The 18,806-nt window shown below is 34.5% G+C and overlaps 1 long non-coding RNA gene across 1 annotated transcript; it reads right to left on the reverse strand.

Annotated features, from left to right (window-relative positions):
- Positions 1 to 14,917: 14,917 nt before the first annotated feature.
- Positions 14,918 to 16,221, reverse strand: LOC110682786. Its single transcript, XR_002503469.1, has 3 exons — positions 16,050 to 16,221; positions 15,501 to 15,614; positions 14,918 to 14,979 (listed from the first exon to the last, which is right to left on the reverse strand). It is a non-coding gene; the product is annotated as an uncharacterized LOC110682786 (long non-coding RNA).
- Positions 16,222 to 18,806: the final 2,585 nt, after the last annotated feature.

Genomic DNA, 18,806 nt, shown 5'->3' on the forward strand with positions numbered 1-18,806 from the left:
ATATAATATGGCCCCTTAATCCTAATAAGAAAACTAATAAAGCAAAAAATCTCACTTGAACTTTTATGGATCTCATCCATCATGCTCCATTGGGCCTTCAGTCCGTTTGCTTCTTGGATCAACTACAACCTGTAATACTATTCTATTCTATCTACTACTTAAATAAAATAAAATAAATTACAAAAATACTTAACGGTAGGCAGACCGTATTTAGCTTACAAAAATATGTCACGATGCGCAGATCGTATTTAGCTATGGGCCATACTAGTCTATATATAACAATAAATAACATCATATATTATAAATGTCATATAATAATTCACTCATCATGCTTTCCTAAACTACAACATCAAATGTTCATAATTAAGGAAACGTGTCTCCTAAATATCTCATATTTTAATTAAATGACTATAATTAGATAATATCATACATTATTTATTACCAATCATAAAATATCATATATTGTATTTTAGGTATGAGATAGAATCAAATCTTATTTTAATTATGGAAGATAAATCATATTTATTTTCCATGATTATCCTAACTAATTTAGGAGATTTTGTCCTAATTGGCTAGCCAATCACAAAATTTTAAATCACTTATTATCCTAAAATAATTATGGGATAATTAAATTATTTAATTAATTATTATCCATATAGAATCTTTTGCTCAATAATTAGGATTTTTTGACTTTTACAACAAAAAAAAATCACGAAATTGTTTTTTACTACCAAAAATTTTGAAAATTGTATTTTACCACCAAAAAAATTTCTAAAAGTTGTTTTTTACCACCTACCGTTAAGAAAACCGTTAAATTTAACGGTTTAAAAGTATTTTCGATTTTTGTGCGTAAAACATGTTTTTCATAGGTTTAGGGGGCATTTTGGTCCTATGAATCCAATTTGAAGTCGAAATTGACAAAAAATGATAAAAAATGTCTCATTTTGCGTGTTTCACGCAAACGAGGTATTTTTAAACAAAGAAAAAAAAGCATTTCCAATCATTTTTTCTCGATTCTGACCTCAAATTGGTCCCAGAGGGCCAAAATGCCCCCAAAAACCCCTAAATATGATGTGGTTGGCAAAAAAAACCAAAAAATTTAAAATATCTTGTTAGGTTTTTGACGGCATGTGGTAAAAAATAATTTTTAATTTTTTTTGGTGGTAAAATAAAACTTTGAAAATATTTGGTAGTAAAAAACTATTTCGTGATTTTTTTTTGGTGGTAAAAGTAAAAAAATCCCAATAATTATCCAAACTTAACAACTTTAATTTTGATAATAATCTTTTCAAAATCAAACTTTATCCTTTTAAATTTTAAAATAAGATTTTATTAAAATAATTTTTTTTTTTTTGAAAATAATGCGCCAGCCACCATGGTGTGGCCAGCCGAAGCTAGCCACGGTGGCCGTACACCGGCTAGTGTACGTTGCACAACAGCAACAGTACCGCACAACTGTTGCACGATACTATTGTTGCTGCACCTCCTGACCCGAGCTTCTGCCCCAACTTACCCCTCCCTCCAAAGCACCTGCAGCAGCAACCGCCATGGCTGCGACACCCAGCGAGGCTGCCGTACACAAAACCTCTTTTTTATTTTAATTTAACTTAAAAAAATTCTTTTGTTAAAAAATTAATTAATTTTAATGTGGTCCAATTAATTTCAAAATTAAATCATATTTAATATTGAAATTAGGGTTCTTCATGAAATTAATCTCAAATTCAATTTAACTCTTAAATTAAATAAATTGATCATGAAAAGTTCATAATTTACACATGAAATTAAATAGATTAATATCATAAATCACATAGGTTGTCAAATTAAAAAAAAAACACAAAAATCACAATTTAGGGTTTAGGGTTTCGAAAAATTCAAATTAGGGTTTGGGGCGTTTAGAATTTTCGAACATATTAGGGCCAAAAATCGAATCTTTTAGGCTAATTATTGAGAAAATTAAACAAATTTTAATAATTCTATATGTTAAATCACATTTAAAATTAGGCAAAATTGGCCGCAACACTATGAACTTTTAAAAAGTTGCACCCAACAGCACGAACTTTGACTAGTAGCTCAAACAGCATGAACTTTGACATGAGGTGCATGAAACATCATAAATGAGTGTTGCCATATGAGATTCTACCGAAAACAACCCATATGTAATATTTTATTATTTTTCTTCTTTTATTAATTTTTAAATGTAATTTATTATACTTAATTTATTTTTTTTGTAAAAAGTAGAAAATAAAATTACCATGTAATTAGTATCTCATCACGTACTTCCTACTTTCTCAATTACTTCACTATTCTTCCCACACCTACCCACTGACATTCATCCCAATTAGGAAAAAAAAAAACTCAAATGGATGAAGAACACCATTGATAGGCGAAGAAGAAGATCCAATCGAAGTGAAATCAGGCAAGCGTCGTCCTTGTGCTGGCAAGTTCACGAACCCAGAAAGCTCGAGCTCAACCTATTGTTCATCGTTTAGGAAGAAGGCAAACAATAACAATAATGAAACATTGGAAGCACAATTGAAGCAAATGAAGAAAAAATTGATTGTTGGGGAGGAAATTCAAGGTTTCATAGATGGGAGAAAACTTGTGGAGTTGCAAATGGAGCTAAAGTCTGTAAAAGCTTAAAATAGGACTTTGAAGCAAAACCAAAAAATTATGGGTTATAGGGAAAAGATGTATATGGAAGAATAGTAAAGTAATTGAGAAACTAAAAAGCACGTGAGATACTAATTACATGGTAATTTTATTTTCTTTTTACAAAAAAGTCTAATATAATTGCATTTAAAAATTAATTAAAAGAAGAAAATAATAAAATATTAAATATGGGTTGTTTCTGGTAGAATCTCAGGTGGCAACAGTCAGTTATGATGTTTCGTGCACCTTACGTCAAAGTTCGTGCTGTTGCGTGCAACTTCTTAAAAGTTCATGCTGTTGCGGCTAATTTTGCCTTAAAATTATAATTGACCCATAATTAAATTATTCTCCCTCCTAATTGAATTAAAAATGTGGACATTCAAAGAATTAATATTCAATATATGTACATGCATGGGCTAACTGATGCCATTGTAGGGATTTAGATACTCTAAGCGACATTTCATGAATCATATTAATAAGCATCTAATAACTAAGATCAATGTATAACACATAGAGAATAAGTAATTATACCTTTGAAGCGTGATTCCACGTATGATCGAGCAAGAACAAGGGAGACAAAGAACCTTAAGTGTGATTCCTCTACTTGGTCCACGATCACGTATTAAGCCTCCACTAATGCTAGTTAGTTGAAATTGAACCCTTCAATTGACCTTCTACAGAGAATAGAGAACAACGAACCAACCACGAACCACCACACGCGCCACCAAAAGTGGCCGGCCGTACGGACGAGGGGAGGAGAGAAAGAGGACTAGGGTTTTGGGACTTGGTTGCTTAAGTTTCAATTAACTGACTTGTCAATTGTTATTTCAATCTAAGTCATGGATCTTATTTATAGATCACATCTCTAAATAAGAGTCCATGTCAAGCCCAAACTCCTAATTATAATCAAACTACTCTAGCCTAACACTCTTTATGGTTATGGGTCAAGCTAATAAAACTGAGAATGCTGCTAGTCTTGGTCTATTACAACCTCTGCCTATTCCTCAAGAAGTATGGGTTGACATTTCCATGGACTTTATTGGAGGGTTACTTGTCTCCTTTGGAAAGACTGTCATTTTTTGTTGTGGTTGATAGATTTAGCAAGTGTGCTCATTTCATGGCTTTGTCTTATCCTTATACAGCATTAGAGGTAGCTCAATCTTATTTGGATAGGGTGTTCAAGCTACATGGTTGGCCTAGGTCAATATTCAGTGATAGGGATGCTGTGTTTTTAAGCAATTTCTGGAAAGTTTTGTTTGAATTACAGGGCACTGATTTGCTGTTATCTTCAACTTATCATCCTCAAACAGCTGGTCAAACTAAAAGGGTAAATAGATGTTTGGAGACTTATTTGAGGTACATGACCAGTGAATTCCCTAAGCATTCAAAGTAAATGGTTACCATTAGCTGAGTGGTGGTATAATACAAACTTTCATACTTCATCTCATATGACTCCATATGAGATTGTGTACAGTCAACCTCCTCCCTTGCATTTTCCATATCTACCTAGAGAATCTAAAGTTACTGTCATTGATAGATCTTTACGTAAAAAATGGGAAAAAATGTTGCAAAAAGAAATTTCACTTAAGAAGAGCTCAGAACAGGATGAAGGTTCAAGTTGATAAGAAGAGAAGTAATAGAGAATTTGCTGTAGGAAGTTAGATTTGGTTGAAGTTACAGGCTTACAAACAGAAAATTCTTAGGCAAGGTTCACATGATAAGCTGTCTTTGAAGTTTTATGGTCCTTTTCAAATTGCTGAATTTATTGGGATGGTGACTTATAAGATGATACTGCCTCATGATGCTAAGATACATCTAGTCTTTCATGTTTCATAATTGAAGAAATTGAAGGGAGTGCTTTATATAGTTGCTCACATTCCATCTTAGTTGCATGGTATGGATGAGGAAGAAATATAGGAACCAGAGATCGTCTTGGAAAGAAGAACCGTCAAGCATCAAAATTGAGATGATGTACAATATTTGGTCAAATGGAAAAATTGTTTTTCTACAGACGCTACTTGAGAGTTTGCTGAAATTTTTTAAAAAAAGTTTCCTGATTTTGTAATTTGAACTTGAGGGCAAGTTTGTTTTCAATGGGGGAGCATTGCAATAGGACGAGTTAGTTTGTTATTAGTTAACTTTATTGAGTCAACCAAGTTAGTTATAACATGTACTTAGTGTGATAGGTTGTTAATTAGTGTAGACTCCTAAAAATGTCTCCCCAAAACCAAACCCGATGATGAACAACCTTTCACCGCCATTAATTGTCGGGTTGAGTATTTAATCTTGGAGTGCTTAAATCCATATTCAATCCCAATACATTTCATAAACCAACCCAATTCCTAGCCCATTTCCCCAAACCATAACTTATTTCCTCTTTTCGTGCCTTTAAACCCAAAATAATTTATTTCAATTCGTGTCCTTTAAAACCATTCATTTCGTGTCCTTTTTATAAAAACGTTTAATCCAATTTATTTTGGTTCATAATCTGGGACCAATGATTTAATAATTGGATGGGGCTTGAAATTATCTTTCCAACGATATATTATAAGCCCAAGTCCGAGTTATAACGAATAAGTTATGGCCAAAATATTAAGCCGAGCCCAAACCGAACCTAAGCCCACCTTACCTACGACCCAATGATCATGTGGAGGGTCCAAATTATTTAATCCCATTCCTAAACAAATTAGGATTCATTAGAAGCTTCTATAAGTTTCTAAAAGATCTTAATTATCCTTTTTGAAAAGATAAGATTAAAGAGTTTAAAATTGAATAAAACTTTTCTTTATGAAAGGGAAAAATTGTCAAAAATAATACAACCTTTCAGCGATCCGCCAAAAACAAGTCGACCTTTCAATTATTTCAGAATAATACAGCCTTTTATAGGTATCCTCTTTAAACGAGTTAGGATACCTGCAACCTTAATAACCAGTTAAATTTTTAATTTTTTTCAATAAATTCGTTTAATAATCTAATTAACTCTTTATTAAAACACTAATTATGATTAATTAATAATTAAAACAATTAAAATCCTTTTTTTAAAAAAAAAACCTCCTCCACCACCAGCCACCCCTTCCCCGGCGACCTTCCCCTTCCCCGACGAATCCCAACCCAGCCCCTGGCGCCGGCCGCGCCCGGATCTCCCCTCCCCCGGCGCCGGCGTCGATCCTCATCCCGCACGTCCCCCTTCTCTCTTCTCTCTTCCCCATAAAACCACCGAAACCCTCCCTCACTTCTCTCTTCTTTGCGCCCAGATCTTCCCCATAAAACCACCTGAAACCTATCCCTTACCCTCGAAAAACCCTCTGCAAAATCCTAGGGAGGTCCATTTAAGGTTTATTGACGGGAAGGGATGGGTTTTAGGTGGTTTTGTGTGGGAGGTGGGTTTCGGAGATGGTGGTTTTGTGGGGAAGAGAGAAGAGAGAAGGGGAGCCGAGGGAGGTGGGGACGGTATCGGCGCCGAGGGAGGTGATCTGGGTTCGGCGCCGGAGGTCAGGCAGGTCGTCGGGGAAGGGGGAAGGGGGTTGGCTGGTGGTGGAGGTAGAGGTGGGTGGTTTTTTTTAAATAATAATAAATAAATAAATATAATAATAATAATATAATATAAATTAAATTAAATTAAATTAAAAATTTATTTTAAATTGTCAAACCAATAAGATTATGACATGTGTTTCATTTAACTTGTTAATTAGGTCACTAACCGGTCATAACTCATTTAAAGCGGATACCTATAAAAGGTTGTATTATTCTGAAATAATCAAAAGGTCGACTTGTTTTTGGCGGACCGCTGAAAGGTTGTATTATTTTTGACAATTTTTCCTTTTAAAAGTCCTATTTCTATTCGAATTGAGAGACGTTCAAAGATAGACATATATTATTTTCGTGACTCATACTTTTTATCCAAATATTAGATAGTTGGATAGCCCTAGAAATTATCTTTTCATTGATATATTATAATATCAATTCCGAGCTATAACGGAAAAGATATGAATAAATTGTCAAACTCTATCCAAAACTGACACCATCTCACTATTTCGGCCATATCTATTATTCTATAAAATATTTTAATCTAATTCTAATTGGGTTAGAAAGTAGACTTCAATTATTTCCAACTATATCTTATTTATCTTATTCCGATTTCCGGATCAAAAGATATGATAAAAACAAAAACCGCAAAAACTGCTGTCTATCGCAAGAGTTTTATCCGATTCGAATTCTTATCTTTTTTAAATCTTCGACCCTTATTTTTTCTCTTAAATAGAGGTCATATCTCCCCTTTTTCAATGACCAACAAGCTTGATCACAAAATAATTCTTTTCTCCCTATTTAGCCTAAACACTAGCCTCCCTATTCTTTCATTCCTTCCTCTAAGCACTCCAAGGAGTCCATACTTTACCTGAAGTTCTATACTTAAAACCAAGGCGTGAAAAGGTAGAATTAACCGAGGGTTTGGACCAAATCAAATCTAATTTCAATTTAATTATTTCAATTTGATTTATAATTTTATTGAAGTTACTATTAATTTATTCATGATGTAGCAATTTAAAGGAACGCGCGGAATATGAGTAATTAATTAATTTAATTGCTCTTATTTTATTTTAATATTGCTAGTATCATGATTAGGTTTATTTATATTTGATTTTACTAACGTTATTATTGTTAAATTTCTTCCAATATTAATGTTTGTTTTATTGTTATTATGATCACCATATTGCATGTTTAAAGGGAATATGTGTTGAAGCTTAAAAGTTTTGATGATGAGGAACTTAAACTAAAGCAAACTCATCTAATAAAGGTTTTCAAGTGTTTGATTAGTTTAGGTAAATTTTATCGTGGTGATGGAAGAAGTAACTGGAACTAAGAAGACATGAGGAGATCTTTATACAAAAAGTTAAACAGAAAAGAAGAAGAGTTCTCTAACAAGAACTAAGTTCTCTAACAAGAACTGAGTTCCCTAACAGGAACATTCCCTAACAGGAACTTGAAGTCAGCAAGCCTAAGATCTTTGGTGGAACTTAGTAAGCTAGGAGCCCAAGTAACTTACCTGTACAAAGGTGCGGCGCAGCAATTCAATTTAGTTAAGGTTTTTATCTTCTAGATTATTGTTAATATGTTAAGTAGGTTAATGCACGAAGTTTATTAGAAGCGTGGCAAGCTGGCTTGGTAAATTAATTAATATGGAAAATATAAAAGATAGATTTTAGGAAAAGATTTTCTAAAGAGTTTGTTTCTTAAAATCGGTTTGTTAAAAAGATAATTCTTTTTAATAAATATCTTTTCTATCTTATTTTCCGGAAAAGATTTTCTTCAATATTGATTTACATAAAACCGTGTTTAAAGATAAGTTAAGTTAACTTATTTATCTTTTAGAAAACCTACTTGCTATACAAGTCCTACTTGTATAAATATTAGAGATTGAAATGGTTTAAGGTTTTGCGAGTTTATGCGTGGAGAAATCACTGAGCATTAATAGAGTAAGTTTACCAAGCTTCTAACTTGTCATATTAGTTTCAGATTTCGTGCATAGCTTGCCTATCATATACTAGGTGTCATACATTTGTATTGGTTGGGTTATTTGGGTGAGTTTGTTATATTTTTATATCGTATACAGGTTGTGTAAGATTCTAGTGTGAAGCTGAGAGTTTTGTACTTTGGCAGTACGAGTGAATCTAAGTGTGGTACTTAGATTGGGTAGGATAGGGTCCTATCAAGTAGCAAGTGTGGAACTTGTGTTTAAAGGTCTGTGCTAATAGGTTGTAACTTGGTGTTTGCCCTATTATAGTGAAGTGGTTTGTGTTTGAAATCCCTAAGGTAGGGTCGAGGTTTTACTTCCGGTTGGGCCGTGGAAGGTTTCCTCGTAAAATCTGTGTCTTCTTGCAAGTTCCTATATGCATTGTTTTATTATTTCGCAAAAGTAGACATAGGAACTCGATACAATTCACCCCCCTCTTGTATTAATCGTCTCAACTAACAATTGGTATCAGAGCAAGGTTCTCACGTGTAAGCAGATAACTTTGCTGAGTAAGTTCCTGGAGAGATGAATTACAAGGAGAAACTTGAAGAAGGGTATTCCACCCAACGTCCACCTATGTTCAATGGTAAGTTTTACACCTACTGGAAGAACAGGATGGAGATCTTCATAAAGGCAGAAATTTACCAGGTTTGGCGTGTTATTGAATCTGGTGATTTTGAAATAACTTCAACCAATGAAAAGAACGAGGTAGCTCCTAAACTTATATCTGATTACGATAAATAAGATTATCAGAAACTTGAATTAAATGCTTTAGCCATAAAGTATTTACATTGTGTACTTGGACCTCATGAACATAATCGTATCATGGGATACAAATCTGCTAAACAGATTTGGGATCTACTAGAGGTAACTCATGAAGGAACTAATGGGGTAAAACGTTCTAAGATTGATTTATTGATGTCTAGATATGAAAGGTTTGAAATGCAGTCTAAGGAATCTATAGAGGAAATGTTTACTAGGTTCAATGATATTATTAATGAATTGAATTCCCTTGGCAGACACATTCCTATTGATGAACAAGAAAGGAAGATCTTAAGGAGCCTACCGCAAGATGAAAGCTGGAGATCCAAGGTTACTGCCATGCAGGAAGCTAAAGACTTCACCAAGTTCAACATGGAACAACTAGCTGGATCATTGATGACTCATGAACTTCATCTGAGTTCCAACACCGAGAGTTCCAAGAACAAGAGTCTTGCTCTTAAGGCTCAAGAATCAGAGGAATCAGAAGTTGATGAGGAAGAGATGGCAATTCTAGTAAGAAGATTTAAAAGGATGATGAACAACAAGAAGTTCGATAGGAACAAGAAGTACACAAGTTCCAGGATCACAACTTGTTTCAATTGTGGGTCTAAAGATCATTTCATTAAGGACTGTCCAGTACCAGATGGTGATAAAGGAAAGACAAAAGGCAAGGAGCAATCTAAGGAGTCAAGAGTCTATAAACCTTAATTCACTAAAGACAATGTGAAGAAAGCTATGCTAGCTGCCTGGGGAGATTCAGATTCAGAGGAAGAAGAGGACCAACCATTAGAGGAAACTTCTCATCTGTGTTTGATGGCAAAAATAGATGAAAAGGAAAAACTAAAGGAGCTAGAATCTGAGGTATGGTTTTCTCAAAAAGACCTAAGAAATTTTTCTAAAGAAAACTTGATATATGTTGTTTTGGAAATACAAGAAGACTTGAAAGAATTACATAGAGAAAAACAGCAAAGTGATGAAGCTTTGGTAAACTTTAAAGAAAACACTGAGTGGGTTGATAATTTGAAATTTGATATTGAATACAGGTTCTTTAGTATGTTTGATGACAATAAATATTTGAAAGAAACTGTAGACAGGTTGAAACATGATAATATAATGTTAAATGTGGAACTGTCCTTGATGAAACTCTGTCTTGATGCTCCTAATTCTGGAGTTCCTCCACTTGCTCAATATCCGAATTTTGAAAAACTAAAAATCTGATTTAGAAGATCTAAGATCGGATAAGGCACAACTTGAGGGGGAACTTGAGAAATTTAGGAAAGGCAAACAACCTATAGAGTACAGAGTTCCAGATTGGATCACTAAAGCTCAAACCAAAAGTACTGAAGGTTTGGGTTTCAAAGAAGTTCCAAAAGTAAAAGAAGTATGTTAACCTGCCTAGTAGTATTGTTTATTATTTCTGTGGCAATACAAGACATAAATAGGTTAAGTTTCCTAAGAAAGAAAAGAGTACACAGAAAAATGAAAAACATGTAGAACAGATCTGGATAAAGAAGAATGAACCTGCTCCTGTTACACAGGAACCCAAGGAAACCTGGGTTCCTGACACTAACGTATGATTTCTCTTATAGGTTCCAGTGAGGGGGAACAACACTTGGTACCTCGACAGTGGTTGTTCTAAGCACATGACTGGAGACAAATCTAGATTTCTCTCACTGGATGCCTACTATGGGGGAACTGTGACCTTTGGTGATAACATGAAAGGAGATATAGTTGCTATTGGCAAGGTAGGAAGGTCAAGTTCCCATGCTATTGATAATGTATTTTTAGTCGAGGGTCTCAAACACAACTTGTTAAGTATTTCAAAATTTTGTGACAAAGGTAACTCTGTAAGATTTACTTCCAATAAATGCAGAATCATTCGCAATGACACTGGGAACATTATTTTAGAAGGAACTCGTAAAGGGAACACATATGTTGTTGATCTTAATGAGGTTCCTAACAATAGTTTAACATGTCTCAGTGTTATTGAGGATGATCCTCTATTATGGCACAAGAGATTTGGCCATGCAAGCTTTACTTTACTTGATAAACTTAGATCTAAGGAACTAGTGGAAGGACTTCCTTGCATTAAGTTCCTGTATGACAAAGTGTGTGGTTCTTGTGTTAGAGGAAAGAAGACTCGAATTTCTTTCAAGTCCAAGAAAATAGTAAGTACCAAAAGACCTTTGGAACTTATTCATATGGATCTATATGGTCCTATGAGAATCCAAAGTAGAAGTGGTAAGAAATATGTAATGGTTATTGTTGATAATTTTTCAAGGTTTACTTGGGTTTTCTTTCTTGTTAGCAAAGATGAGACATTTGATGAATTTGTAGCTTTTGTAAAGAAAGAACAGAGAAGAACAGGTAATCCTTTGATTCACCTCAGATCTGATCATGGAAAAGAATTTGAAAACTCAAAGTTTGATGAATTTTGCACTGAGCATGGAATGGACAACAACTTCTCTACACCAAGGAATCCACAACAGAATGGAGTTGTATTCGATGAAACTGAACAGTTAAATGACCTACAGGATTGTGATGATGATTTTGTAATTGGACTTGTGCGCAAGCCAGATCTAGATGAGGAATCAACATCATTGCAGAGGCAGCAAGATGAAAATGTAGAAGAAACGAATCCAGAAGCAAATGCAAAATCCGAAATGGAGAATGCACCAGGAACTCTACCTCAAGAACAAAATCAAGATCAGGATGAGGAACATCCTGTTGAAGTTCCAACTAAGACTCACACTAGTAGAAAAAACGCATTAGGCAGCGGTTCAAACCCGGTCTAAGGCACCGGTTTGAACCGCTGCCTATTTGAGGGGTGCCAAAAACCCCCTATTTGGCACCGGTTCAAAACCGGTGCCATAGGGTTTAATAGGCACCGGTTAACCGGTGCCATAGGGTTTAATAGGCACTGGTTAACCGGTGCCATAGGGTAGAATAGGCACCGGTTAACCGGTGCCTAATACTGCTCCCCCGCCATTTTTTTTTGGGTGGTGGATAGTTTAGGCACCGGTTCCTGCCTAACCGGTGCCTTTTGTATAATTTTTTTTTTCGTTTTTTTTTCAATCGTGCAATAATATTTTAAAAAAAAAACCTGCAATAATAATACCCTGTAATTCCAGCAATTATATTAAATATAATAATTAATAATTTTATTATTATAATAACTAATAATAATATTATTAATTATTATATACAAAAATAATATTAGATACAAGAATTCAATTATATATATATATATATATATATATATATATATATATATATATATATATATATATATATAGATATAAATATTCCCAAACGCAATACAAAAAAAAAAAAATTGCTTACATATACAAATAATAGTAAGTACACATATATAATGATTAATAAGTTGTATATAGTTCAAAAGTTAACATAAATAATTTACAATTACAATACATGCCATTTACATGTTGAAGGTGATGAAAGACGCCAACATGTCACGAATTTCATTAAGCTCCTTGATTGTCAACGGACCATCCTTTTGGACCTTGCAAAACTTGAAATACAAAAACATTATTTTAAAAATAATTAATTAGGCAAAAAATATGTATTTTATCAAATATTACCTATACGACTTCTATATAGCCCATTTACTACATTACTTATCAAATGAACTATTTCTTTCTCATAACATTTCAATATTGGATAGTTGTATGTGTGTAAGCCCTAAAATTGTATAGGAGAGCATTTTATTAAGGTTTATGACGATTTTTACCCAAAATGGCCCGAATATGGCCTATATGACCTTACTTTTCCCATTTCCTAAATTTCTTATTAAATGAACTTTATTTATCTCATAACATGTCAATATTATCTAGTTATAGGTGTATAAGGAAAGAAATCACATTAAAAGAGCATATTAACACAAATGGCCCTAATATGGCCCATATGACTTCTATTCAACCCATTTTCTACCTTTCTTGTGAAATAGCCTTTTTGTTTCTCATAACATGTCATTGTTGGATAATATTAGGTGTCTAAGGCTAGAAATCACATCAATATAGCATTTCAAGAAGTTTAACAACGCATTTTACTCAACATGGCCCAAATAGGGCTTATATGACTTCTATGTAGCCCATTTTCTACATTACTTATCAAATGAACTATTTCTTTCTCATAACATGTCAATGTTGGGTAGTTGTATGTGTGTAAGCCCTAAAATTGTATAGGAGAGCATTTTATTAAGGTTTACGACGCTTTTTACTCAAAATGGCCCGAATATGGCCTATATGACCTTACTTTGCCCATTTCCTACATTTCTTATTAAATGAACTTTATTTATCTCATAACATGTCAATATTATCTAGTTATATGTGTATAAGGAAAGAAATCACATCAAAAGAGCATATTAACACAAAATGGCCCTAACATGGCCCATATGACTTCTATTCAGCCCATTTTCTACCTTTCTTGTGAAATAGCTTTTTTGTTTCTCATATCATGCCATTGTTGGGTAATATTAAGTGTCTAAGGCGTGAAATCACATCAATATAGCATTTCAAGAAGTTTTAGGACTTACCTCATCAAGCTGTTGAGTGTCCGTACAATGAGTCACAATGTCAAGCATGAATCTCATCACATACAAAGCACAATCAAGTCCATTCTCTTGTTGTGCGCACTAGCATATGACAAACAAATCACATCAGTGAAACATGCAAAGGAAATGAGCAAATATTTACTACCATAGAACAAGTTTGATCAACTTAATATTCAATGCTGGTATTCAATCTCTTCTACATCACTACTCTACAAGACTCTCTATGACATTCATACAATCTCATCTCATCAATGCCAAATCCACACTACCATACACATATCAATCACAGAAGCCCTTGGGATATTTTAGCATTGTACAAAAACAGAATCATTATCAGCTCAATATCATGACATCTTAGGGTCTCATGGAGTAATTCAAAATCCCTGGCCCATAAATGGACCTCTTATTAAGGTTGGCTCAGGTTGTATTATAAGAAGCCTCTGTCTCCTAGAGTTAATTCACCTTTATATGCAAGGATGATATACTTTCTAAGGGGTAGGGCACTTCCAAAAAATCACTTCAGTGAAGGGGGATCAAAGCCAATGCCATGTTACCTTAAGTTCTCTATATGACATCGTTTTGTTTTTCCAATCATCCAAAGAATTGCACCTCGATGACAAAAAACATTCCAACAATCTCCTCCTGCAATATACACAGTAATGAATATAAGACATGAGATAGAGAGTGACACCTGAGTACCTAACACTATTTATAACTATAAACACACAAATATTATCAACACTACCACCATAACCTAACAAAGTTCAAGCCTCTAAGGAGATCAAGTTGTCCAGATGTAAGCAAAGTCATTTTAAACATTTTTAGTACATGACTTACCAGAATTTAATAATTTTACAAATATTTATAAAAAATTCAGCCAAGTGATAATTATCCTTAAGAAACATTACCATGAACAAAAAAAGTTGAGCAAACAAATATATTGCAGCAATTAAAAGTTACTTGCACAAGGATGACTCCGTGGATGGAAATAATGCTCCCTTTGAAGAGGTTCCTTGCTTTCTTCCAGTTGTCCCAAGGATAAACTCATGTAATTCATGTTTATTGCAGCATATGGAGTACCTGCACAGCACCGTGGCTTGAATTTTGCAACTCAAAGTCACATATCCACCACCAAGAAATGAACAACCAAATGAAGACTCACCCACACGTTAAAGTCGCCTGAGCAGAACCAAGATGCTGAAATTCCTTAGGTGGGACATGAGCTTCAAAAAATAAAGGCTGCAAAATCAAGAGGCCACCTTTATGATGAGCCGAAGTGCATACTGCATTGACATTTAACACACTATGCATACCTCATTAATTAGAAAAGGATCAACTAACATATTTGATATAGGTGTTAGCCTATCATACAATGCCCTCCTCAAGTTTTCCTTCAGAGAAAGGGTTTGAGAACTACTGTATGATTGCCCAATGGTGACTGAAGAAATATAAACAGGTTGGAGCAGGTAGGAAAGCATTGCACCTGATACGAAAGTAAAGTAGACATCTCGTTATCAAAGACATACCATAGATCTATGTGTAACAGACTAACAGTTAAATAAATGATGTTTCTATTCGTAAACAGACTTGTAATTTTTTTTATTTTTTTCCTCATATTCAGATGCCAATGTTGCGTTTCTGATTGCCTTGTAGCTTTCTACATTCTTTGTTCTTTATCCCAACAAATCATGACCGAAACAGTTAGCTCCAATCTTGACTAATCTTTGCTGCTTTTTTTTTTCTTCTATGCATTCTATAGCTCCCTTTTGTTATGTGTGGAGTTGCTAGAATTTTCCATGGATAGGATGAATAAATTTAAAAGATCTAAACCTATTTTTTTAAGTTTTTCATTGACAATAGAAAGATCAAATTACCAAACTTCTTCACAAACAGAGCTGACACACAAGAAATCACATCAAAATTGAGGTCTGTTTGCTCAAGGCTTTATTTTAAAAGATCATAATCCTTAACACACATGGAACCCTCCAGTGATTGATGACTGACCTTGTATTCCAACAACATTCCAGCGTGCTATTTTGTCAGAACAGCTAACAGAAGAAGTCGTGGCACCACGACCAGGCTTTCTTTGAACTAAGCCAGTAATTGTTGGACAGTCACCTGCAAAAAAAAAAAAAAAGTCACCAAGAACAATTTTCAATATTTAGAGACTAACACATGATGAAAATCCATAGACAAGGGATATGCATTACTTTTTTCTAACACAATCTGACATATATGTAATGCACCATAGATCTTAACTAATGATGATTATTTCGTAATCTTTAATTATAACATGAGGAGCTAGCAATGCCTTCCCCCATTTATAAGGTTTCAGGCATCATCTCATAAAGTCCATACAATAAATCTACAAAATTTCTTCTACTGAATAAACTTCTACTGATTTCATGTTCAATCAAAAGCACAATACGCTGTATGGAAACATCTGTTTAATGTAGAAGCCGCTGCAGACAAGATGCATCTAGTAAAATAATGTATCACGATATAATGTAACCAAGTCATATAACTGCAGAGGTAGAGAAGATGAAAGAATACATTCAACCATTCTTCTTCAATAAAGCTTCGGAAGTTTTTTCTCCGGGAGGATGAAACACATTTGTTGATGATGCTGGGACCTCTTCTCCAAAGGAAATATTTCTCAACGATTGTGGCAAACTAAGTGAAGCATCTTCACCTATAAAAATAACAACTAGATTTGAAATATGAAACCCTAAATCTAACAAAAATCAATAATCAAACAAATTACTACCAAAATCAGCACAGGGATTAGCAATTCAAAGCGAGACTGTAATGTTCATAGATTCAGATCCAGAAATTACCGGCTTAACTATTGTTAACATCAACGGTACCGAGCTACCAAGCAACCTTCAGCAAGAATTCAGAAACATTGGAGGTCCACGTAACGTCAGCGTGGAGGGGGTTGAGCTGAGGGGAGAAAGAGAATGGCAGGGGAGAAGAGAATGGCAGGGGAGAAAGAGAAGGCCAGGGGTGGCGGCGGTGATGGTGGCCGGCGACTGTTGCGGCGGTGAGGTGAGGGGTTTTGTAGGTGAGGTGAGGGGTTTAGAGAATGGAACAGTGAAGAAGATAATTTTGAACAGCGAAAATGAAAAGAAAGAGAAAGAGAAGGAAGAATAAGGAAGAAAGAAGATGCGGTTTTTTTTTTTCAAATGAGGCACCGGTTCATTTGGCACCGGTTCAAACCGGTGCCTTTTACATTTTTGGCACCGGTTTGAATTGAACCGGTGCTTTTTCCCTTTGTTTAAATCCCGCCCAATTTTGGGCCGGTTTTTGGCACCGGTTTGGGCTGAACCGGTGCCATATGGGGGGTGCCAAATGCAATTTTTCTACTAGTGTCAAGATCAAGTTCTTACAAAAGAACCAGTCAACAATAATCAGGAACGGTTGTATCCAGCCAAGGATTTTACACCAAAGCGATGGAAATATCAGAAATCACATCCAGTGGATACTATCATGTGTGATATTACTAAAGGAACTCAGACTAGATCTCACCTTAGAAACTTCTATGCATTCTATGCATTCCTCTCTTTTATGGAACCTAAGAACTATGTTGAAGCTTTAACTGACGCTGACTGGATTAATGTTATGCAAGCTGAATTAAATGAGTTTGAAAGAAATAAAGTCTGGCATCTGAAACCTAGATCCAAGGATAAGAAGACTATATGTCTAAAGTGGGAATAAGCTAGATGAGCATGGTATTATTGTCAGGAACAGAGCAAGACTTGTGATTTAGGGTTTCAATCAACAAGAAGGAATAGACTATGAAAAAACAATTGCACCAGTGGCCAAGTTAGAGGTTATTCGTTTACTTATTGTTTTGGCTGCTTATATGCGATTCACGTTGTTCAAAATGGATGTTAAATGTGCATTTCTAAATGGATTCTTAAATGAAGAAGTCTATGTGGAACAACCTCCTGGATTTGAAAATCCAGAGTTCCCAAACCATGTCTATAAGCTTGACAAAGCTCTTTATGGGCTGAAGCAAGCTCCTAGAGCATGGTATGAAATATTGTCTAAGTTCCTATTGCAAAATGGTTTTAAACGTGGTAAAATAGGTAAAACTTTGTTTTTAAAATCAAATGGATCTGACATATTAGTTGTACAAATTTATGTTGATGATATTTTATTTGGTGCAACTATTGAATCTTTGTGCAAGTATTTTGCTGACCTTATGAGGGGAGAATTTGAAATGAGCATGATGGGAGAATTAAACTTCTTCCTCGGATTGCAAATCAAGCAAACTGAAGAAGGAATCATGATCCATCAACAAAAATATATCAAGGAACTGATCAAGAAATACAAGCTAGATAATGCTAAGACTAATAACACTCCAATGGGTATAGCAACCACATTGGATGAAGATCCAACTTGAACTTGTGTTGATCAATCTATATATAGAGGTATGATAGGTTGTTTACTTTATCTAATAGCTAGTAAACTTGACGTATCTTTTAGTGTAGGTTTGTGTGCTAGGTTCCAAGCAAACCAAAGGAGTCTCACTTGAAAGCAGTAAAGAGAATCCTTAGATATCTGAAAGGAAATGATGATCTGAGTCTTTTCCATCTTAGAAGTGACTTCTTTTATTTAAATGGCTTTACTGATGCTGACTATGCAGATGATTTGGTCAACAGAAAAAGCACTTCAAGTATGGTACAATTTTTAGGACCTTGTTTAGTTTCTTGGGTTTCCAAGAAGAAAAACACAGTTGCAACGTCTACAACTGAGGCTGAGTATGTGGCAGCTGTAGCATGTTGTTCACAAGTACTTTTGATAAAGTAACAGGTTAGAGGTTTTGGTATTATTTTTGAATGTGTGCCTATTTACAGTGATAATACCAGTGCTATATGTATTTCTAAGGATCCAGTTCAACACTCAAAGGTAAAACATATCCACATTAGGCATCACTTTCTAAAAGATAATGTGGAGCAAGGGAATATAAAGTTAGAATTTTGTCATACTGAAAATCAAATTGCAGATATTCTAACCAAGCCCTTGAGCAGAGAAAGATTTGAGAAATTAAGACTGGAACTTGGGATGATCAAGATGAATTGATTGCTTCTGAAGTTCCAAGATATGGCAAAGTAAAAAATAATGTAAATAGAGCAAAAAGATCATTTAGCACAATCTTGGTGTGCTAAACATAGCTGAAGTGTCACCGTTGTTGATCACTGGAGGTTAGTTCATTAAACGCTTAATTAAATTTGCTAGTAGTAATGTACATTGCATATGTGTAGAAAGCGTGTTCCAATTGCGTGTTTTATTTACAAGAATTTT

The sequence above is a fragment of the Chenopodium quinoa genome, unplaced genomic scaffold (genome assembly GCF_001683475.1).
Source record: "Chenopodium quinoa cultivar QQ74 unplaced genomic scaffold, ASM168347v1, whole genome shotgun sequence".
In the NCBI taxonomy this organism is placed as follows: Eukaryota; Viridiplantae; Streptophyta; class Magnoliopsida; order Caryophyllales; family Amaranthaceae; genus Chenopodium; species Chenopodium quinoa.